Here is a 24,549-nt window from a genome sequence, read left to right on the forward strand (position 1 = left end):
TTAGACAGAATGATGTTAGCATTGTATGGTACACATAATTCATATGCACACATGTAGACCAAAAAGGAAAACTTTACAAAAAGGATCAACCAGTGTTTGAATGGCCCACATACCAGCTCATAGAAGTGTGTCCAGTGATAGATAAGAAAGGATGGTTCATTTTAGAGGAAAGAATCTATTATAGCCCATCCTCTCTAGAGCTGCAGGATATTACCTGAGTGAACCCAAAAATTTGTTTAGAGCCAAACTCTCCTCTATCAAAAATCAAGATTCGATGTTGTGATCAAACGATCATATACTTTGATCGAAACAATCATAGATATAGACGAGAGTCTAGAATCTATGATGCCTTAGGTCCTGAAACCACAAAATCTTATATCATGAAAAACCCATGGGATAGACAATATCAAGGCAAAGATAATGCTGTCTACAGCTTGACTTGGGAAATAATTTGTCATGTTTCACAGTGATACACAGGAAACTATGTAGAAGGTTTACAAATGCAAAATGTCAACAATGCTACTGAAAGTGTACCTTCACAATCCCAAAAGGTGAGACTAAATCAGATCCAAACAATTTTGAACTCTTACAAGGAAGCAGACTATAGTGATCACCCTAGGAAGGGGGGAGCTGTAAATCCATCAAGCTCAGCTCATGTACCAAGAATCACAATGTCAACTAGAAGCCTTAGAGCTTCTAGCCAACAGACCCTTTCAAGGCCAAAACCATTGAAAGATCATATGGTTGTTGGTAGTTTCTAATTGACCCAAATTCTATTAGAGTCTACAGATAAATGCCTCTATGAAGATTATATGGGATAGAAGTTTCAGTTGATCTCCAAAAGTCAAAGTCAAAAGCTGACAAATCCAATAGTATTCAAATAGTTACAGGTGACCAAGATCACATATGCATATCAAGATGCACATGGTAATGAATATCAACAAGATCATGATCTTGTACAAACCCCTACAAATGGCCCGACTCAAGATCAATGAAAGCTAAAGTCCAAAAAGCTACACAAAGGTCACCACCAAAATCTCCTCCAGAGAGACAGATTCTGCCAGAAAGTAAAATGGATTTATTAAGATCAAAGGTTACTCAAATGCAGAAGGACAATGCTCAACAATTGCAAAAAAGTGCAGTATCACAGCCAATGGAGTCAATGTTGTAAAGAATGAGGATGCAAGAGAGCTACACAAGACAAGCACAAAGCACACAGAGATGGAAAGCTTCTTCTTCTTCTCACAGAAAAGAGAGTACAAAATGACTAAGTGCTAAAACTGAAAAGTAGCATATATGTACATGCACTCACTAAGTGTGAACTCGCTAGAAGCGTACTAGGATGGCACTATAAGTGTAGTCCAGTTGTAGAATCACTGGCAGAGATCCTCCGTGTCGGTCACCTAACGCGCAAGTGAGTAAATGTCGTAAGCGGGCGGCCAAGACCCGTAGTGGATGCCAGCTCAAGATGTAGAGCTCGACATCTCAACACTCCCCCTCGAGCTCTACATGTCGCAGAGTCCAAGCATAGTCCGGAAACGTCGAAGCTTCTCAGCTCCGAGGGCCTTGGTAAAGATATCCGCTATCTGCTCCTCTGTGCTAACGTAGACCAAGTCGATGTCGCCCGCCAACACTCGCTCTCGAATGTAGTGGTAATGGACCTCTATGTGCTTGGTCCTGGCATGGAACACTGGGTTCCTAGCCAACTGCATGCTGCTGAGGTTGTCACAATGGATGACAATCTGTTGGTCCACCTGCACTCCCAAGTCCTCAAGTAAAGTACGTAGCCAAGCTACCTCTCACGCCACAATTGTTGCACCTCTATACTCTGACTCTATGCTCGATAAAGCAACTGTAGGCTGCTTTTTTCTGCTCCAAGTAACAACAGCACTCCCAAAAGAGAACATGAAGCCACTCGTAGATCTCCTATCAACAATGCTACCTGCCCAATCTGCATATGTATACCCATACAATGCTAATGGCACATCTGCTGCATAGAACAATGTGTAGTCAGGAGTCCCTTGCACATACCGAAGTGTGCGTCGTACTCCATCCAAATGTGGCTTCCACGGAAGCTGCATGAACTGACTCTCCAAACCTACTGTGTAGCTCAAGTCTGGCCTCGTGATAGTCAAGTAGATTAGACTACCCACAATCTTCCTGTACATCTTGACATCCTCAACAACATCACCCTTCTTTGCACTCAGCTTTGCATTCACATTCAAGGGAATAGAAATTGGCTTACAATCAGCCATACCATACTTTGACAACATGTCCAAAGCATACTGTCTCTGTGACAACCATACACCCTCTGGAGTCTTGATCACCTCAATTCCAAGAAAGTAGCACAAATCACCCAAATCTTTCATTTCAAACTCCTGTTTGAGAAGACCCTTCACATGGTCAATCTCCATAGCATTGTCATCCACAATAATAAGGTCATCTACATATATGGTAATGACCACAATCCCCACATCACTCTCACGTACATAGAGTGAATGATCAGCATGAGCTCTCCTAAACCCAACACTGACAAGATACTTGGCAATCCTGTCATACCATGCTCTAGAGCCCTGCTTCAAACCATACAAAGCTTTGAGAAACCTGCATACATAATCTAGGTAACCTGGATCGACATAACCAGGTGGCTGATCCATATACACTTCCTCTTGCAACTCACCATTCAAGAAGGCATTCTTTACATACATTTGATGCATAATCCATCCTCTAGATGCAGCCACTGCTATGACAGCTCTCACAGTCATCATCTTTGCCACTGGAGCAAAGGTCTCCTCATAGTCTATGCCATACATCTGTGCATAATCCTTTGCGACCAGCCTTGCCTTGTGACGCTTAATGTTACCATCAGCCTTATGCTTGGTTTTATACACCCATTTACAGCCAATAGCTTTCTTGCCACTTGGCAATGGCACCAACTCCCATGTGTCGTTTGCTTCCAATGCAGCCATCTCTTCATTCATTGCATCATCCCAATGCACATTTCCAACTACATCCTCAAAACATGTGGGCTCCACATCCTGTATCACGTTAGCCATGTAGGCTTGGTGACGCACTAGATACCCATCATAAGTCAATTTCTGAACTGGATTTCTAACTCTTTTAGATCTGCGCGGTCCTGGGTCACTCCTTTGCCCTCTAGAATCTTCTTGTACTTTCCTTACACCAGGTGTCCTGACAACCGGAATTCCAAATTCCTCATCAAGACTTTGTTCAGAACCATCTGAATCCATGTCTACATGTGAAAACCTTGATGATGCATTAGCCATAAAGGGAGGTTTATCAACCTTTTCCTTTCCTTTTCGTGATACATTCCCTGTACCTGCTGGTGGAGTAACCTGCGTACGTAGTCTACCATTCCATGGATTCTCAACAGAGCCACGAGAAGACGACTCTTGTGGTCCACTCAAAACTTGTGACTGTGGCCTCACATTTTGTAGAACCACATCATCTTTTACATCAGCCCCAATAGTGCCATGTGCATTACTGTACCAGCTGCTCATCTCATCAAAGACTACATCTCTGCTCACTCGTAATTCTCATGTAGTAGGATTGTAGCACCTGTACCTCTTTTGTTCAAGGGAATATCCCACAAGAATACATTTTTCTGCTTTAGGATCCAATTTCCTACGCAACTCATCTGGTACATGCACGTAAGCTATGCAGCCAAACACTTTCAAGTGTGCCAAATCAGGCTTTGTACCTGTAAACTTTTCCTCAGACGTTACATCATGCACCGCAGCTGTAGGTGTCCTGTTCATAATGTACACAACTATATTTACAGCTTCAGCCCAGAAATGATGAGGCATGTTCTTCTCATTCATCAATGCACGTGCAACCTCTGCAATGTGCCTATTTTTCCTTTTTGCGATCCCATTCTGCTGTGGAGTATATCTGCATGTAAACGGCCTGCGTATACCATGCATTCACAGAAAATCTGAAAAATCATTGGAGAAGTACTCTCCCCCTTCATCTGACCTCAATGTCTTGATTTGCATATCTGTCTCGTTCTCAATCATGATTTTGAAGTCTTGAAAGTGACCAAACACTTCACTTTTGTTACGCATGAAGTAGACCCATACTTTCCTTTTATGGTCATCAATGAAAGAGACATAATACCTGCAACCATGTATACTTGCAGTATCGGTTGGACCCCAAACATCTGTGTGCACCACCTCAAGTGGCTTTTTATATACATTGCGCTCATGTGGAAATGAGCCCTTTGACTGTTTTCCAAACTGGCATGCTGCACACACTTTATGCATACCATCCACCTTGAATTTGGGCAAACCTTTTACAATCTATTTTGATTGCATGATGCGCAATCTCTGCTCATTGACATGGCCAATGCGTTTGTGCCAAATGTCAACATCAGCCACAACACCTGTGCCTTGTGCAAATAATGCAGCTTTTACCTCAGGCATGTCTACATTCAGCGTAAACATTCTGTCCACACATTTTCCCTCTGTGATCAGCTTACAACCATTCTGGAAATCTTCTACATAACAGATTGAAGCGAACCTGCAAACCCTGCTCAACTATTTGTCCAACAGAAACAAGATTCTTTGTAATGTTTGGGACATGAAGTACATCTGCTACGTACTTTGATTTCCCACTCTTCGTATTTAGAGGTATGTCCCCTACAGGAGCAATGGGGTGAGCTGTGTCATCTCCTGTCTGCACATAACCTGACACACCTGGTTTGCGCATATCTCTAAACCACTCTCCACGAAACGTCATGTGATTAGAGGCACCTGAATCCACATACCAAACATCATCTTGGGTGGAATTCTTTGTAGTCATTGTATTCATTACATGCTTCATAACAAACATGCGCTCTTTTTTGCTGTCATCTGCATCTCTACTAGTAGATGCATAATTGCCCTGTTCTCTCTTTCCACTTGCTTTTCCCTTTGGACAGTCACGTGACATGTGACCTCTTTCACCACAAGTCCAACATTCTCTGCTATCTGCAGTATGTTGATGCCTGCTTGATCCTGCACCACGACCTCTTTGACTCCCCCTTCCTTGAGACTGGTTTCCCCTGCCACCTATATTGTTTTGATTTGATTGACCTTCTTGAAATTAGCCTCTGCAACCCCTTGGGCCTCGACCACGACCTCTACCTCTACCTCTGCTGGAGTTAGAATAGAAGGCCTGTTCAGAATTATTTCTGCCATGAGAAGAAGATGTGTTAAGGTTCTTCTCCTCAAGAATAAGCATAGAAATCAAATCTTGGAACACGGGGATGTCGTCTCTTGTATTCATGGAAGACCTGAAATGTACATACTCATCTCCTAGACCATCCAAGCATGCACGAATAATGTCATCGTCTTCCACTGCGACTTTAATAGATCCAAGAGCCTCAATGATACTCTTGATCTTCAAAGCATAATCATTGATGGAGAGGTTGTTCCTCTTAACCTGATTTAGCTCCGACTTTAGTTGAAGCTTCCTGGCCTTGGTGTTCACCTCGAACACTCTGCCTAAGTTTCTCCATGCAATGGCGGGGGTTTCAGAATCCTGTAGATAGCCCATCATGTCATCTGTGATGCTCATAGAAAGCCAATACATCACTTTGCTCTGGCCTTGTTGCCAGTCCCTCAAGGATTTTCTTTGTTCTGCTGTAGCATCTGGTCGTGGATTGCGAACGAAGGGATTGTGATGCTCTTGCTCTCTTAGCCTCTCTTGCCTGCACCAGGCTATGATACCATGTAAAGAATGAGTATGCAAGAGAGATACACAAGACAAGCACAAAGCACACAGAGATGGAAAGCTTCTTCTTCTTCTCACAGAAAAGAGAGTACAAAATGACTAAGTGCTAAAACTGAAAAGTAGCACATATGTACATGCGGTCACTAAGTGTGAACTCGCTAGAAGCGTACTAGGCTGGCACTATAAGTGTAGTCCAGCTGTAGAATCACTGGCAGAGACCCTCCGTGTCGGTCACCTAACGCGCCAGTGAGTAAATGTCGTAAGCGGCCAAGACCCGTAGTGGATGCCAGCTCAAGATGTAGAGCTCGACATCTGAACAAATGTCACTTGAAACAGGTGGTCAAAGCAAAGAAAATGCAGATAACCAAAGGACACTACCACAACAAAAGCAATCAATCCAGACATAAATCCTGAGATGATCAAGTGCACATCATCAGTGAAAACAAAGAAAAGTTATCAACTGAAGTAAAGCTAGATTTTTAGCTAGATAAGAACCTCATGTATTTTCGCACTTGGAAAAGATCTAGACAACCACAACTGGAAGATGCTCCTGAATTTGTGAGCATATCAGGAGACAAACGAGCAGAATGTTGGGGAATCATGTCCACCCCGATTGAAGTAAGCTCCCATATCATCATAGCTCAATTTCATGTGATCAATCATAATGGGAATGCCAATGGCCCAGAAGATGTTAGAGATATAGAAGTCAAACAGGATGCAGTCTTCAAAGACAACAAACAATGAAGACCAAGACTGATCACCCGCGGACGACAGCACAAAGTCCTCAAGCACAATTAAAATGGAGATAGATATCAAAGCAAATTTCATTGAAGATGATTTATCTCCATCAAATAGAACTTCAGAAGAGTTTAAATCAAATCAAGCAATAGCAAGTGCAAATCAAACAAAGCAAAGAGCATCCATGATAGCTATTGAGCAGAGAATGCGACCAAAGCCAGAAGTAAAGAAGATCGAGGTTGCAGACAACCAGGAAGACATAGGAAGTCCAAAGATCCAGACATTGCCAACTGAATCTGTTGATGCAAGTCAGATTGGAAGACAAAGTTTCAAGTCACTCTCCATAGAGACACAATTAGATCAAGATGAAACCATGTCAAAAGCAAGACGGAAATCTTCAGTAGAACCTCCAATGAGAATAACTATCTCAGCAATCTAAAAGGAGCAAGTGTCAGATGCAATGCTCTGCTGGATAACAGAGCAAAGAACAATATGATTGCAAAGAACATCTAGAGTATTCTAGAGGTTACTCAGAGAAAGCTAGATAATAGATAAATCGCTACAAGTAAAAAAGAAATGGTTGCTACCTCTAGCATCCAAAATCATGAAGAGCAGGTGAAGTTTTAGGTGAAGCCTTCAAAGGAAATGCTTGCAGATGTCATCCTTGGACATCAGGGGTTAGATCAACACAAGGCCTACAAAGAAGATAAAATGCTAATACTCTCTTCTCCCCAAGAGGTAGTCAGCAACAATTACACGTACCGTTAATGCTATATTCAAAGTTGCAAAAGTCACAAGAAACAAAGAAAATTTGTGCAAACAAAGGTAAAGCTAAAGTGGAACTTCCACTGACTAGCAAAGAAGGTGTGACATCATATGCCTCTACGTCAAAGAATCCCCATGAATCACCTTCTTCACGCAAGTCAGTCTTTCAAAACTTCAAGTCAATTGCTGACACAACTGAAACCTATAAGGAGATACCCTAAAATCAAAGGTATATCAGCCAAAGTACTCAAGGAAGCAAAGGAAATTCAAGCAAGTGTTTGTTCCAGCAATTTAGTCAAAGTCAATGATCTGTTTTTTATTAAGGACTGGAAATCAACACAGAAAGACAAACACATGGGATGGATAGCATCACAATGGATCTTAAAAGAACAAGAATACTATGGAGGTAATAGACAGATATGGGTACCAAAACCGCAGGTTAGAGCTTATAAAATAATGTCAAGTCCCTCCCAAGAAAGAAGGGCCACAAGGTATCAACCTCAACAATATTCGAGGATACCTAAGAAGCGTGTATACAACAGAACATCATTGAAAGAGAACAAAGAAGGATCTCAAAGAATCTTACTCTTAGACAAGGATTCTACATAGGTTATATAAAGATTTGGCTACAAGTCAACCACAAGCCAAGTGCAGCTACACCACACCTACATAGAGATCTCAAGAGCTCAACAAAACCTAGAGCAAAACAAAGTTAACAATGGAGTTACAAAGGTCATCAAAAGATTTGGATTCCTAAGTCTTTCAATTTTTCTAGTCAAAAGCCAGATGTCGACAGTAAACAGAGACCTACAACAACATCAAAGACTCCTAGCAACATGAATAACTGGAGAATCAAATAGATAATGGAGTCTTCAAAGTCAAAGAAGGAGAAGCCAACCTACATGAATGCAGATCCAAAGATGATAAAACAGGTACGGAAAAACAAACCTTCAATGCCAACTTGGTCCTTCACTAATCCTCTTTCTGAGGATTCAAGATTACTTTTACCTGAAGAAATGTTTGTAGTAAGCACAAGAATATAAAAATTCAAGTCGCCATGGTGCAAAAAACACTCGGGATGCTGAGCCATAAAATGAGCAAAATATTAGTCCCAAAGCTTCAAGTCATATTAAACTATGTGCTAAGAGTCGTAGTTATTAGGCTTATCCTCAAGCTGGAAGAGTTTAGCATATCTAAGTCATGTTCTCATGCTGGATGAGATGAGCATAAGAGTCGAAGTCTATTAACATACAAATGGTGGAGTGTCGTAGAGTCCAACACTCACGCACAATGCACAGTAAGATGAGAGCACATATCCTCGTCAATGAAAACCATTCTTAAAGGGGTGCCAGCTTCAAAGCCATGTCAAATGCTTTTATAGCTACATCATCTTTCTGAAGAACCGCTCAAAATCTTTCTTGTAGAGCATATTGTTTCCCATGCATTTTTGTGTATGTGTAAATAGGATATCCCATTATTGGACACTCTTTTTGCTTTCACCCATACACATTGAGTGGACTACAACAGGCAAACCATATGTTCCATCATGCTACCCTCTCATATTTGTTGTCTTTCTAATTCCTTATCTATCAACAAATAATCCCTTGAGTAATTTATTAATACTTCCAATGCTAATAAGTACTCCAATAACGCGCTTATCCCAAGGGCACTTTTTTTTCCACTAGGTTTTTTTCCTTTGGTCATCAAGTATTAGACCCTAATTTAGAAGTAGCAAAGAGGAAGATAACTCACAAGGAGAAGAACATCAAGACACACATGACCAACAGGTTCAGGCATACTTTTCATAAATAAACAATAGCCTCATCATTATGCCATTACAACGGAAAAATGCAACATCATCTCTCACATAAGACATATTTGGACCAATCAAGATGCTGCAACAAAATTGATCTCATCAACAAATTCAACCACAAATGAAGACAATCAGCCCATCAACAACCAATCAAAAATCTTCCCTTGCCTCCACGGACACTTTTCAACAGTGGCCGAGGATGAGCACTAAAATCGGAAGGGGGGAATGTTAACTGAGTCAACGTCAGTTAACAAGAGCTGCGAAAGATTGAAGATGTACGGATGCACATCGAGGATAAATACAAAGAAGCAGTGAAGATTGGAGTTACACATTTTTTGCATTTTCCCAAAATGGTTATGTATTGTAAATTCCCGGTATATTTTAAGCCATTGTAATATTTTAATGTGTTACGGGCTCAATGGGAGTTAAGAATGGGTCAGTTAGTGTACCTACATAGCAGATTTAGTAAGTGGTGGAGTACTAAAGGCCTTGGACGCCCGGACATTGCATATTTTTACCCTAGGTACATGAGGCAGTGTGTAAAAGAAATTAGGGTTCTCAAGCTCATTTGTTGAGAGAACTCTTTGGTGATATCTCTTGAGGTGTGTGGCTATGGAGTTATTGAGTTTGTCTTTGCTCATGAGACTTGGTTAACACTAATCAATGATTAATTCTCTTTCACTATGCCTCTCTCATGCTTCCTATGATTGCCTATGATGCTTTGATTAGCTAGATCTTAACTATCTAGTGATTAATCCCTCTCTAATCTTGTGTGATTGCCCTCTTTTTCTTGTGTGTGCATGTAGTTTTGATTAGAGTATGGTGCTCGATAGATCTATGTGTGTGTGCTTGCGATTAGTGTGTTGCATGATAGGATTAGTGTTGTGTGCTTCTTGCAATCGTTAGTGTGTGTGATTGGGTTGATTAGAGGTGAAGAGAACAGGATATGAAGATTGCCCATCATTGTGGCTTAGCTCCTCCATAGGCCGAGAAGCTCACCTCATAGAGTTAACCATTCGTGTTGTCATGATTAGCTCACTAATGGTGTGAGTATTTCCATGCCCTATCCGGGTAGCTCATCCCTACGATTGATAATTTTGTTGGTCATTGGAGCTATGCAACGATGGGACCCCCAACATGTATGGGCAACTAAAGACACCCGGAGAAGTAAACTCTCTCCAAGAGGAGTGAACTCTAAGGGTTTGGATATTTCTCTTCAAGGAAAGATTGTCTTGATGCCTTTGATAATGGTTTAAGGGTTGTCTTAACAAACTTGTGATGGAAATCATAAAAATAAACTTTGTGTATAAACAATCATGTTGTAGTAATTAGAAAACAAGCAAAATAAAGTGTGAGTGTGGGGCTGGAAAGTGGGGACTAGCTCAGGTTGCCAGTCAAGGATGGGTGGTCTTGATTAGTCGTCAAGAAAATCTCCACTCCTCATTGATAGAAGAAGCAAAACTAGAGACTCATTGTGCCAAGAGTTGAGAAGTCCCAAATGTACGTGCCTCTGAAAATTATGGGAAAAAAGGAATTTGGGGTTTCTCTCTTTTGGAAGGTGAGAATTAGGAGCATCAGATTACATGTTAGCTCATGATCTCCCTAAGAAATAGGGCTAGGGCCGCTTTTCAATGGCTCAGACTCAATTTACTTGGTGACGAGAGTTTGTCCATTAGAAATCTTGTCTATCTGACTATGCTTTTCTCAATCGATTAGGGCCCAACGACCTATCAGGTACCCTCATTTTGCCAAATGTATATCGTAATGGGGGGAGGGGGGGGGGGGGGGGGGGGGGGGACCTCACACGTGGTATTAGAGCTTAGGTTAGGAAACTGGAAAAATCATTATTGTTTGTAAATTTGGGAAAAATGAATTGGAGACTTAAGCTCGAGAACATACCAGCATTGATGTTTCAATCAGATGCCAATGCTAAGTATCACAAGTTCAAAACCTTTGAGATAATGTATTCTGAGGCTTGTCGCTCTTCAAATTTTTCTTTTTGATACAACATGATGAATATTTTGATGAAGGATTTCTCTCCTCCATCAACAAGAATCCAAAGGAGATGGGAACTTTCATGGGATTGCGAAGGTGGCATCTTCTATATCAATGTGAGGAAGCTCGGGTGCCTCTCCCCTGATCTAAAGAAGCTTCGGTGGAGGGAAGAGCTGGGAGTTATCCAACTTTACTACTTTGTTGGTTCTACTAGGGATGAATACACTGTTATCTCTGAAGATGGCCTTGACATGACCTTAAATGAATGGGTTTTCAATAAAGTGGTGAAAGTAATCCCTACTTATAGGATCAAACCCATTTATATCCCTAATATCTTTCCTCAAAATAAGAGTCTTGTATTGTATGAGCCCCTCAAAGATGTGCATAAAAGCTACTACACAGACGAAATAGTGGATTGTAAAAACTTCTCCACAAATACCTATCAATTGTGCCACAATGTTCCTAGAAATCCATCTTTAAGAATCATATAGTTTTTTAGTAGAGCTTACCTTTGTATACATCATAGTACAATAGAAAGGTGCTCACCTAGCTTCTTGATGAGATCTCAAATTTGTACATATCTTGATATAAATAAAGCTATGAAATCTTGAATTTAATAAGTTATCTGCTTTCCAAATTTTGTCTTAAGTTATGGAAGTTTAATACACTTGGTATTGCGTTAAGTCTTAAATCAACCATCGACAAGTGTACTATTGTGTAGGTACCGTCAAATGCTTTATACACGACCATACGGGAGAAAAAAATTCTCCTGAAACAAGCCCAACCACCCACATTCAAAGGCCAAGGAACCCATATCGAGAACGATGTTGAAGCCTGGATTGAGGCAATAGACGACTATTTTGAAGCTGTAGGGACCCAACCTATAAACCAAACTATGCTTGCAATGTTTTGTCTTACTGGTGATGCAAGAATATGGTGGAAACAACATTGCAAGGACTTGGGTGTTTCAGGATCGCAGTCTTGGGAGGATATTAAAGAAGCTTTTACAACACGATATCTTCCACCCGCTCATTGAGACACCAAAATGAATGAGTTCTTTGCTCTAAAACAGTTATCCTTATCGGTGGTAGAGTACTACTCCAAATATAAAACCTTGTGAAGATATGTCCCAAAAATGTCCATTGAGCAACGGGTAGCATGGTTCTGTCAAGGATTGAATCATCCCTTTGATACACGTCTTGAAGCAATGAGGTCCACATCACTTCAAGATGCTCTCTTAAGGGAAACACCTCTGGCTAAAGAGACGGCTAGGAATCTGGGAAGAGGAAATTTCAGAAACCAAAGGGCCAGGCCAAACAATTGGATCCCCAAACTTTCTAATCAAGCTTATCAACCTTTCCTTGTAATAGAAACAACTACAATAGCTCAACCGCAACAACCAAATGTTTGTTGCTTTGAGTGTAATGAGTTGGGTCATTACAAGAGTCACTATCCTAGAAGAAATATAACAACAACTACAAATGGCATTCTTGTAGCACCAAATGGTAGAGGCCAACTTGTTCTTTGTGGAGGGAGGAACACATGAAGAGGTCATGTAAGAGGAGCGATGGCTCAAACTCATGCCATTATTATGGAAGAGCCAACGGTAGGAGGCCAAGATGAAGAGAGAGAAACTTTACATGCCGCTATTGACAACCCTAATGTTCGCTAGTGATATGCACTCATTCAAGCACCAGGATCTTGCCAAGGTGAACAAATTGAATTCTTAATTGATTGTGCAAGCACACACTCATTTCTCTCTCCTAAATGCACAAGGAAACTAAAACTAGACCAGTATCCCGCTCAAAGGCTAGTTGTAGAACTATCAAACGGAAAGGAAGACCTTACTCAACACAGAGCAGGACAAGTAGAATTTGAATTAGGGGGATACTCTACTTCCGCTCACTTTGGTACTTTACCTCTAGGAATATACCATGGGAGCTTGAGAATGGACTAGTTGAAGCAAAACCAAGCTGATATTCACAGTGCACAAGGTAATTTTACCTTTACAGACAAATTAGGGAATGAATTTCTAGTTCAAGGGAAGAATGAGAAACCTAAAGCTCACTTAGTCAAGGTTATTAGACTTCTTAAGGGTTTATGAAAGGGTCAGCAGATCTATTTAGTTAAACTCAATAAGGAAGAAGACACAGATTCAAACTTTCAACTTGATTGGGTGAGAGAGTATTCACAAGTGTTTGCTTAGGATATTGCAAGTCTTCCACCACCTAGAGAAGTTGATCACAAAATTGAGACTATCCCTGGTTGTGAACCTATTTCAAAGAGACCATATAAATTGTCACTCCCTAAAGCAATTGAACTCAAAGAGAAACTGATTGGTCAACCTGATTGGGTGAGAGAGTATTCACAAGTGTTTGCTTAGGATATTATAAGTCTTCCACCACCTAGAGAAGTTGATCACAAAATTGAGACTATCCCTGGTTGTGAACCTGTTTCAAAGAGACCATATAAATTGTCACTCCCTGAAGCAATTGAACTCAAAGAGCAAATTAGGCATCTTATTGAGCAAGGATTTATCAGACCAAGTACTTCTCCTTGGGGTGCTCTAGTCCTTTTCCAAAGGAAGAAGGATGGGTCTTTATAACTATGCATATACTACCATGGGCTTAGTCAAGTGTGACTGTTAATAGCAAGTACCCCATTCCTAAAATTGATGAGCTATTGGATAGGCTACACGGGGCTAAGATCTTCACAAAGATTGATCTTCATTCTGGTTATTATCAGATAAGGATCAAATAATCAGACATTCCAAAGACGGCTTTCAATACTAGATATGGACATTATGAGCTCACACTTATGTCTTTTGGTCTTGCTAATGCTCCTGCAAGCTTTAATCGACTAATGCAAGATATTTTTAGACCTTACCTAGATGATTGTGTCTTGGTTTTCTTTGACGACATCTTGATCTATCCTAAAGATGAGGTAGATCATGAAGAGCACGTTTCTAAAGTAGTACAACTCTTACGTCAGCATCAACTTTATGCTAAGAAGAGTAAATGTACCTTTTGTTCTTCCCAAGTGAGCTATCTTAGCTTTATTATATCTTCCAAGGTATCTCAGTTGAACCAAATAAAGTTAAAGACATCGTAGAATGGCCTCAACCTACTTCTGTCAGTGAAATAAGTCAATTACTTGGAATCACAAGATGATATAAGATATTTGTCAAGGATTATGCTCTCATCGCAGCACCTTTAATAGAATTACTAAAGAAAGAAATGAGGATCGAATGTAGAGTAGAACACGAGGCCAATTTTTCAAAGTTAAAAGGATCAGCCCCAATTCTTTAAATTCCGGATTTCAGCAAAGAGTTTGAAGTTATAGCAGATGCTAGCAAACTCACCTTAGGGGGGAGTCCTTACTCACAAAGGTAGGCATGTAGCCTACACTTCTCAAAATCTCAAAGATCATGAGAAGAATTACCCGACCCATGACTTGGAACTATTAGCAATTATCCATGCATTAAAGCTATGGAAACATTATTTTCTCAGTCTCGCAGATTTTAGCTAGTCACTAATCATAAAAGCTTGAAATGGATCTTTACACAACCCAATCTCAACATGAGGGCAAAGGATATGGATTGAACTTCTTCAATAATACGACTTCGACATAAAGTTTGGACTAGGGAAGGACAATGTAGTTGCGTAGGGACTTAGTCGCAAAGCTTTTCTTGTGCTATCTCTATACCTAATAATCCTATGTGGGAAAGAATTAGGGAGGCAACCTTGAAAGACGCAGATTATCAACAGTTATCCTTGCAGTTTCAACAAAGCATAACACCTAAGACAAATAATATATTGGTAAAGGATTACTTTGTTCAAGAGGGATGTATTTATTTTTGACAAAGGATTTGTGAACCTAAGGACCCAACACTGAAGAAAGAAAATTTGAGGCTCATGATAGCCCAAATTCAGGTCACTCTGGGTATGCAAAGACCTTAAATGCTGTTAGAAGAAGCTACTTTGGCCAGGAATGAAGGGGGATGTTCTTTGCTATGTGAATCAATGTCTCTCCTCCCAACAGATTAAAGCTGAAAGAATCAAACTACCTGGACAACTCCAACCTCTTGATATACCTCAAATGAAATGGGAGTGTATCAGTATGAACTTTGTCACAGGACTACCCTTTGCTGGAGGCTATGATTCAATATTTTTTGTTGTTGATATGCTAACTAAGTTAGTTCATTTGATGCCTATAAAATTACCTTCACTGTCTCATATTAGCCAAATATTCGTGAAGGAAATCTTTAAATTTCATGGTCTACCTAAGAGAATTGTTAGCGACAGGGATGCAAAATTTGCCTCAAAATTTGGACTTCACTCTTTTAAGCCATTGGAACACAATTGTGTTTTAGCACAGCATATCATCCTCAAACAGATAGTCATACTGAAAGAGTTGAAACCAAGTGACATTCTTGAGCATATTGTTCACAAGAACCAAAGAAATGGATCCAATACCTTCCTTTGGTTCAATATGCCTATAATTCCTTTGACCATATAAGCATAGGCATGTCACCATTTAAGGCTCTTTATGAACAAGAATGCTTGGCTCCATTAAATGTCTCAGATCCTACTATCAAGGTAGAAGCCTCAAACCAAATGCTCAAAGACATGGAAGCTCAAACCAAGGCGATTCATAAGGATATTCAAGCCACTCAGGACATACAAAAATATTATGCAGATAAGAAGAGATCAAATCGAATCTTTAAAGAAGGAGATAAGGTATTCCGTAGGGTCAGGCCCAAGAAAAGTAGCCTATCCTTGGGAAAGTACAAGAAGCTCAGCCCGAGATACTGTGGACCCTATGAGGTTCTCAAAGTGATAAGTGATCAAGCTTACCAGCTAAAGCTACCTTCTAATCTCAAAATTCATGATGTCTTCCATGTTAGTCTATTAAAACCTTATGTTCCTAACCCTAATCAACTTTTGGATTCTAAACAAATAGTTGTTCCAACCCAAGGAGTTCTTGAAATTCAACCTGACTATATCCTAGAGACACGGGAGAGAAAACTTAGGAACATAAGCATCATCAAACACCTCTTCAAATGGAAAGATTTCCTTGAAGAAGACGCAACGTGGGAAGATGAAACATCTCTCCTTAAAGATCATCAAGATTTACCTTGTGAGGAGGACATCTCCATTCTTCAAGTTGCGGAGAATGTAAGGTCTTTGCCACCCTTGGAGAGGGGATTCCCATGTAAAGGAATACATATCATGCCATTCTATCCATATACAAAAAGTTACTATTGTTGACAAATTTTTCACCTATGATGAGCTAATGATAAATATATTGTTGTAAGATTTTCAAAAATACAATTTTTTCTTTTTTATCATTTTCATCCACAAATAGAAAGTTTTGAGGTGCTTACACCCACCTAGATGCGACCGACTCGTCTAAATCTACCACGTCCTGAATTTGCATAAACATTGCTACCTGTTTCAAAAATTGCTAAATATAGCAGGTGTGTGCATCCGACACCTTAGATTGTCATCCTCAAGCTTGTCTTTTAATAGCAACTTTCATGATTAATTTTGATATGCCAAGCTCACTCTAGACAATTAATTTTTATCCTAGTGTTAATAAATTAACTCCTAAGTCTAAGGTATGCATGTGCATGGGCATGTCTGTGCATGTGTATATATGTCCATGTATGTCCATAAATGAACCATATCCATGGACCCATATCTTATAGAATAATTGACTATGAGCATGAATTCAGCATGTAAACCATGCTTAACCTCTGTAAATGGGGAGATCTCATCAACATAATTTCCATTTTCATCGCAATAATCAACCTTGGCGGCGGTGGCATAAAGAAGAGAAGAAGAAGAAGAAGAGGATCAATGATCATTTTGAGAACCTACACAAGTAAGTTCAAAAATTTATCAAGCTTCACCATCACAAGGATTTCCTCACTTTATTCAACCATTTTACTTCAAACATCCACCTCATTCTACTCATTGTAAATATATCATTAACTTTCTAGTGACTACTAACACTAACCACTAACATACTAACACAAAATAGCCATTGACCTAACCATAAAAGACACCTCACCTCAAGACATGTACATAGTAACTCTCTCTCTCTCTTTCTCTTGTTCCTTAAAACTCTACTTTCACCTTATCTACCATAAAAAATGCTCTCTTTTGAGTCCACATCCATGACTCAAGCTGACAAAGAAGGCCCACAATGTTTTGATATTAAAAAAAAATCATAATCTTGATTTGTTAGCATGTAAATTAGGATTTCCATATAATCTTAATGAGGGTCTCCAACCTATAAATAGGCCCCTCTCCTTCTTGTAAAGGAACCTCCAATATCTCACATAGCACCCCAACACTCTTTACGTGAGGAGAGACTTAGGCGTAACAACCACTTTGTGAGCTTCACTTTTGGTGTGAGAAAATCTTTCAAGCTACACATTGCAAGTGAGAGAGCGTGAGTTCAAAATTTCAAAACCACTATTGTATATGTTCCTCCATCATAAATAAATTGAGGTTTGGTGCATCAAAGCCGTGATTCGACGTCCAAATCTTCATACTTTCACTTGTGCAATACAGTTTGGTGAAATCAAGGTGACTTGTGTATTTTGTGTTTCTATCGTTTGATCTTGTTTTAGAAAGTGTTTTAGTGTGTTTTTATTGCTAATTTTGTGTCCATTGTAAGAGGGTATTGTGGTGAGCGGTCGACCTCCCACACCCTAAGATAGTGTGTGTGTGTGTGTTGGCAATGTTTAGCATTGTATAAGCATTGAATTAGTTTTGTACAAGCTCTACGATATCATCATAAAACGAACCATCTTCATTTAGAAGTCACAAATAAGGTATTACGCAAGATCCATTCCTCTCTCTCTTCCCTTTGCTCTAGCTCTCTCTGGTCCATTTGTGTGTGTCTTGGTGTGAGGTTGCTTGTGTGTGTTTGGTGGTGCATCTTCTTGGTTGTGACAAAATCTCTCTTGCATCCTAGTTTGCATACCATAACTAGGTGGTACCCCTATCTTGTTTGGGTTTGGCTGTGATTTTGTTGTTGTGTTGTGCTTGTGGTTGACCCAGCCCCAATTGAGCAACACGGGAGCCTTGAGGGGTGTTTAGAGGTTGCCTCTCTTGTTGCCCATCCTGAACCACCCCCAACCATCATAAAGCATATTTTCCAAAGAATGGTAAACTCTAGATTCTAGTAGATGTAGACTACATGACTAGGTGGTAGAGGCTCAAAGTGTAGCAAGGGTAAATGGGAAAACACAGAGAAGTTTTTTCTACACTAATATTTGTTGTAGATTTGGCACATCTCTAGAGATTGTTTTGGATAATGGTCCAGGTTCATGGCAGAGGTGCACAAAAAGATCAGGAGATATGGATGGATCGACTTCTTACATTAGTGGAGCTTGAGTGCTAAGGTATGACAATCGTCTTGATAATCGTTTTGATGCCAAGTTTGAAACTAGATGGCAGGGGCCATACATAGTCAAGAAGGATTTCAATTCAAGTTACTATCAGCTTATGGACTTGAATGGTAAAGAGCACTCCAAGAAGGTAAACAGGTATCGTTTGAAGCCCTATTTGAGTCCCCTTCTACCAAAGGATCTACCAAAGGAATGTCAAAGAGAGACTATCTCATGTAATTTTTGTTGCATGAAGCATAAGTGTAACTCAAGCAAAAATGCCAAGGGGCCAAACAATGAAAATCTCTTTGGACAAGATGCTTTATGATGGTACATGAATGTACCATCATCCTGGGGGAGGGCTAATGACAACCATTTTTTGGCTATCTGAAATTGCCATAGTGAGCTACCTCACCCTACCAAGATCACCTAAACACTGTGGCTATTCCTACCTTTTCATTGTACATAGGCGTGTGTGAGTTAGGGGACTTTTCCCATATCTTCTTAAAACCCTCAGCTAACTAGTCACTAGGCTAGTTCAGCCAAAAAATTAAATAAAAGCAAAAGCCAAAGTATATTATGGCCCATTGGTGTGTAAATATCTCATTGTATATAGGGCTTAAAAATAGGGAATTTTCATAATTATTTTGGTATTTATTTAAATATTTCTACCTAAGTGTGCATTACTTTCCTAAGTATGCCATGTACATCTACTCACCATTACAATAATCTTTCTACCTATGTATTCTATAAAAAATCATTTCATGCAAGCTTCTCTTTTTTGGTGTGAATCCACTTCAAGGAAAAACTTGAAAAAGTGTCGTTCACCATTATTCATTGCCTTTCACAAAACTCTTATTTCCTAAAGGTATTTTTTCTTATCTCTTGTAAATAAATATACTTCAATAAAAACAAATGAGGGTCCCCTCGCTTGATTCCTTATATTTTCATATATCTCTTTTTTCCATTTTATATTTATATATAGGTGACACTATTCTAGATTCCACGAATTGTTTGTATACTAACCTGTTTTTTTCATCATATATTTATGCATAATCCACAACCATGCATAAATTCAAACCCCTAAAGAATCAATTAGGTCATGCTCTCAAGCAAGGAGGGGCTAACCTTTGGAGCCATATGCAAATTCAACAAAAGGGGGGCCACTAAAGACTTTTTTGTGAAGAAAAACAGGTATTTTGGTGGGATTTTTTATATCCATCTCCACTCCCAATTTGAAGAAGTGATCATAAAAGCAGATGTGGACCAAGAGCTCAATAATCACCTCAATAATTTTGATAATTTTTGGAGCAACCACTGGTGAGCTAGGAGTTTTTGAGTGGACTAGAGTCTGTCCACTTTCTCACAAAGTAGCCCATAGTCTTTTATCACCTCCTTGCCTACTTCCACAAACACACACACTCCTTCCTCTCAATACCTCACTCAAACCTGCACCTTCCATGGTTTCCATCACCTCCTTCACCATTAACCTCCCCTCTTACTTCCATAGCTCTCATATGAGCTCTACATGTACATACACCATCTCTATGCTTCTCTCTATTACTTCCAAAGTACAATTCCATCTTACCCCTTCTCTATATACATAAAATTCAGCATGTAAACCATGCTTAATCTCTGAAAATTGAGAAATCTCATCAACCAAATTTCTATTTTCATCGCGGTAATCAACCTTGACGGCGTTGGCATAAAGAAGAGGATCGATAGTCGTTTTGAGAACCTACAAAAGTAAGTCCAAAACTTCTTCAAGTTTCGCCATCACACGGATTTCCTCACTTCATTCAACCATCTTACTTCAACTATCCACCTCATTGAACCCATTGAAATATATCATTAACTTTTTAGTGATTACTAACACTAACAACTAACATACTAACACAAAATAGTGGTTGACCTAACCACAAAAGACACCTCACCTCAAGACATGTGCATAGTAACTCTCTCTCTCTCTCTCTCTCTCTCTCTCTCTCTCTCTCTCTCTCTCTCTCTCTCTTCTACTTCCTTAAAACTCTACTTTCACCATATCTACCATCAATAACGCTCTCTTTTCAGTCCACATCCATGACTCAAGCAGAAAAAGAAGGCCCGCAATGTTTTGATATTCAAAAAAAATTCATAATCCTGATTTGTTAGCTTGTAAATTAGGATTTTGAAATAATCTTAATGAGGGTCTCCAACCTATAAATAGGCCCCTCTCCTTCTTGTAAAACAACCTACAATATCTCACATAGCACCCCAACACTCTATGCCTGAGGAGAGACCTAGATATAGAAACCACTTTGTGAGCTTCATTTTTGGTGTGAGAGAAGCTTTCAAGCTACACATTGCAAGTGAGAGAGCGTGAGTTCAAAATCTCAAAACCACTATTGTATATGTTCCTCCATCATCAATAAATTGAGGTTTGGTGCATCAAAGACATGATTTCACGTTCAAATCTGCATCTGTCCACTTGTGCAATATGGTTTAGTCAATTCAAGGTGACTTGTATATTCTGAGTTTCTATCGTTTGGTCTTGTTTTAGAAAGTGTTTTAGTGTGTTTTCATTGACAATTTTTTGTCCATTTTAAGAGGGTATTGTGGTGAGAGGTCTCCCACACCCTAACACAGTGTGTGTGTTGGAAATGTTTAGCATTCATCGAGCATTGAGTTAGTTTTGTACAAGCTCTATGATAGCATCATAATGAACCATCTCTATTTGCAAGTCACAAATAAGATATTACGCAAGATCCATTCCTCTCTCTCTCACTTCCCTTTTCTCTAGCTCTCTCTGGTCCATTTTGTGTGTGTCGTGGTGTGAGGTTGCTTGTGTGTGTTTTGTGGTGCATCTTCTTGGTTGTGACAAAATCTCTCTTGCGTCCTAGTTCGCATACCATAACTAGGTGGTGCCCCTATCTTGTTTGGGTTTGGTTGTGGTTTTGTTATTGTGTTGTGCTTGTGGTTTCCCCAGCCCCAAATGAGCCTTCACAGGAGCCTTGAGGGGTGTTTAGAGGTTGCCTATCTTGAAATGATCCTCCAATGTGATACCTATTTGAAAGTAACCTGAGTAGCCATCACACACGGTGTACTTCTCATGACCAGCTACCTCATTTAGTATAAAGCCGCATTGTTGGAATGTTGAGCTCAATAGGCTGCAAATCCTCTTGACCATAGACCAAGTGAAATGGTGTGAACTCCGTGGCTCACTTGGTTGGTTGTCTTAAACCTTACCCCCGTGACTTCGATGGAAGACTCCTCTACAGTAATGTTGTGGCTACTTTCTTCTTCTGAAGTGTTATTGGTCCAATCTTCTTCCGTCTCACTTTGAGATGATTCTTCATGGAGCTCCGCTTGGCATTGCTCCTTCATGTCAAACACAACCTTCTTATGATCGTCATTCCTGCAAATTAATTTTCCACTCTCCCAATTCTACAAAGTTCGCATTTTCATTAGCCATGGTCTTCCTCGGATAAATGGATAACCACTTCCGTTGGTCGACATAACATAAACATCCACCATCTTCTTAATGCCAAAGGCCTCTACAAAGACATTTTTACAAATGCCTATACACCTAGCCTTGCTATTGTTTTCCATCTTGATTGTGACTTCAGGTGTCTCATGGATGTTCATGCCTAGTCTTTGCATGTGTCCCTCTGTCATGATGAAAATTTGTGCACCCCCTTTCCTAACCAATCTTCCTTTGATGTAACAATCTAACACAGGTGTAATATCCCCATTCATTTCATCTTGTGCAATGTTTACAATAGGCACACTCTCTTTTACCTTTCTCCTAGTGCTATCTGTCCTTGTTAAATCCCTCCTAACTTGTGGACATAATGCAAGAAATTGAGGCCATGAGATATCAAGACCCTTACCTCTCATGTCTTCCAACAAGTTGTACGGAGCCATACCATGTCAAAGAGGAAAATCTTGGAGGTTGATACGATGTCAAGTCCTCTTGGTTTCCTTGGTCTCCTTTGTCTTCTTTTCTCGTCCATGATCACTTTGTGATGTGACTCCTTCTTTCTCCTTACCATTTCCACGGCCACGGTTAATGCCATTTGCTTCCATGTCCACCTCATTGAAGATTGTCACCTCTACCACATGCACATTTGGGTCTGGCAAAAGTGGAACTCCTTCCACTCCTCATGGAGGTGGTCTTGCTCCATTTGGCCTTTGTAGAAGCTGTGGTTGTTGACTAGTTCCTTCACCTGCATTCATCACTGGGTAATTCAAGTTAGGTCTCGTTGGCTCCCCATAGGGCCAAGGACATTTACACATCCCATGTCCAGTCTCTCCGCGATTCCAACATTGTAAGACTCTCCTAGGTTGTGGTGGATCTCACTCTTCTGACTTCTTTGCTTATCCCTTTGGACCTATAGCTTGTGCAAGGTGAATTGATAGGTTGCTTAAAGATTCATTCAACTTCTCAATCACTTCAGACGTTACCTCAGGAATCTCTCTAGATATTGATGGTTTCAATATTCCCTTAGTTCTAGGATCCTCTATTGGAACCTCTCCTCTTAGACACTTGAGTTTCCTATACTTCTCAACAGCCATAGTTTCAACTGCATCAAAGGTAGCAGGTGCACCCGCCTCAACTTTTATCTTGAGTGTGGGAAAGAGACCAGCTATGAACCTCTCCTTCTTTAGGAACTCTGCACCTGTTTGTGAGAAACAATGTCTTGCCATAGCTTTTGAGTGTTTTGGGGATCAAAGAAGTATCTCTTGAAATGATTCACAACTTTCGTGTAATTCCCTTCAACATCCTTAGGCAAAGAGTCAAACGAAATGCTAGCATATTTCCCAAGGACCACCTCAAACATTTCTAAATGTTCTTGATCAGTTACTATCCTCTTGATACGTCAAGACATCTTGAAATTTTCTATAAAAAAAAATACATCCTCTCCAGGCTCTCCAAAGAAAAGAGGATATCCGGACATTTGGCATTGGGAATCCATTGAATCAATTTCAAAGTGACAACACATTTTTGTTTTTCTTTCTTTAAAATATTTACACAATAATGTTTTCTAAATTGTGATCTATTCTACATCAAAATAAAAATATGCACCTCAAATGACCTATGATAGTCAACTAGAGGTAGGATGACAGGGTTTGGTGATGCAAGAATTTCTCCTACTCTTTGGGCACCAAACATGAACACCATATGTTGTTGAAAATGGATCTTTCTACTAATTGAAACGTTTATTCTAATGTGTGGATTGAATAAAAGGATTTATTGAAGCGTTTATCTCGGCCTACCTAAGAGGGCCCAAAACTGCACGAATTACTTGTTGAAATTGCAACTTAGTACTAGCAATTATGTGCACCTTTTGCCTTGCAATGGGAATAAAAGTATCATACAAATTCTCCTGATTCATACAAACTACTTGACTATTCTAAAGGTTGATCCTACAAAAAAAATACACAAGCCGTCCTCAGTGGGGGCACCAAAATCAAGGCGGTCCGCGGCAGGCAATAAGAAAGGCGACCTCTAAACGCCCCTCAAGGCTCTCATGCTGCTCAATTGGGGCCAGGGAAACCACAAGTACAACACAACAACAAACCCACAGCCAAACCCAAGCAAGATAGGGGCACCACATAGTTATGGTATGCGAGCTAGGATGCAAGAGAGATTTTGTCACAACCAAGAAGATGCGCCACAAAACACACACAAGCAACCTTGCAACAAGACACACACAAAATGGACCAAAGAGAGCTAGAGAAAAGGGAAGAGAGAGAGGAATGGATCTTGTGTAATTCCTTATTTGTGACTTGCAAATGGAGATGGTCTATTATGATGCTATCGTAGATCTGGTACAAAACTAAATCAATGCTTAGTGAATGCTAAACATTGCCAACACACACACACTGTCTTAGGGTGTGGGAGACCTCTCACCACAATATCCTCTTACAATGGAAACAAAATTGGCAATGAAAACACACTAGACACTTCCTAAAACAAGATCAACCGATAGAAACTCAAAATACACAAGTCGCCTTGAATTCACAAATCGTATTGCACAAATGGAAGGACGAAGATTTGAACATCAAATCATGCCTTGATGCACCAAACCTCAATTTAGTAATGATGGAGGAACATATACAA

This window comes from Adiantum capillus-veneris, chromosome 20 (genome assembly GCF_014529385.1).
Source record: "Adiantum capillus-veneris isolate H3 chromosome 20, ASM1452938v2, whole genome shotgun sequence".
Lineage (NCBI taxonomy): Eukaryota > Viridiplantae > Streptophyta > Polypodiopsida > Polypodiales > Pteridaceae > Adiantum > Adiantum capillus-veneris.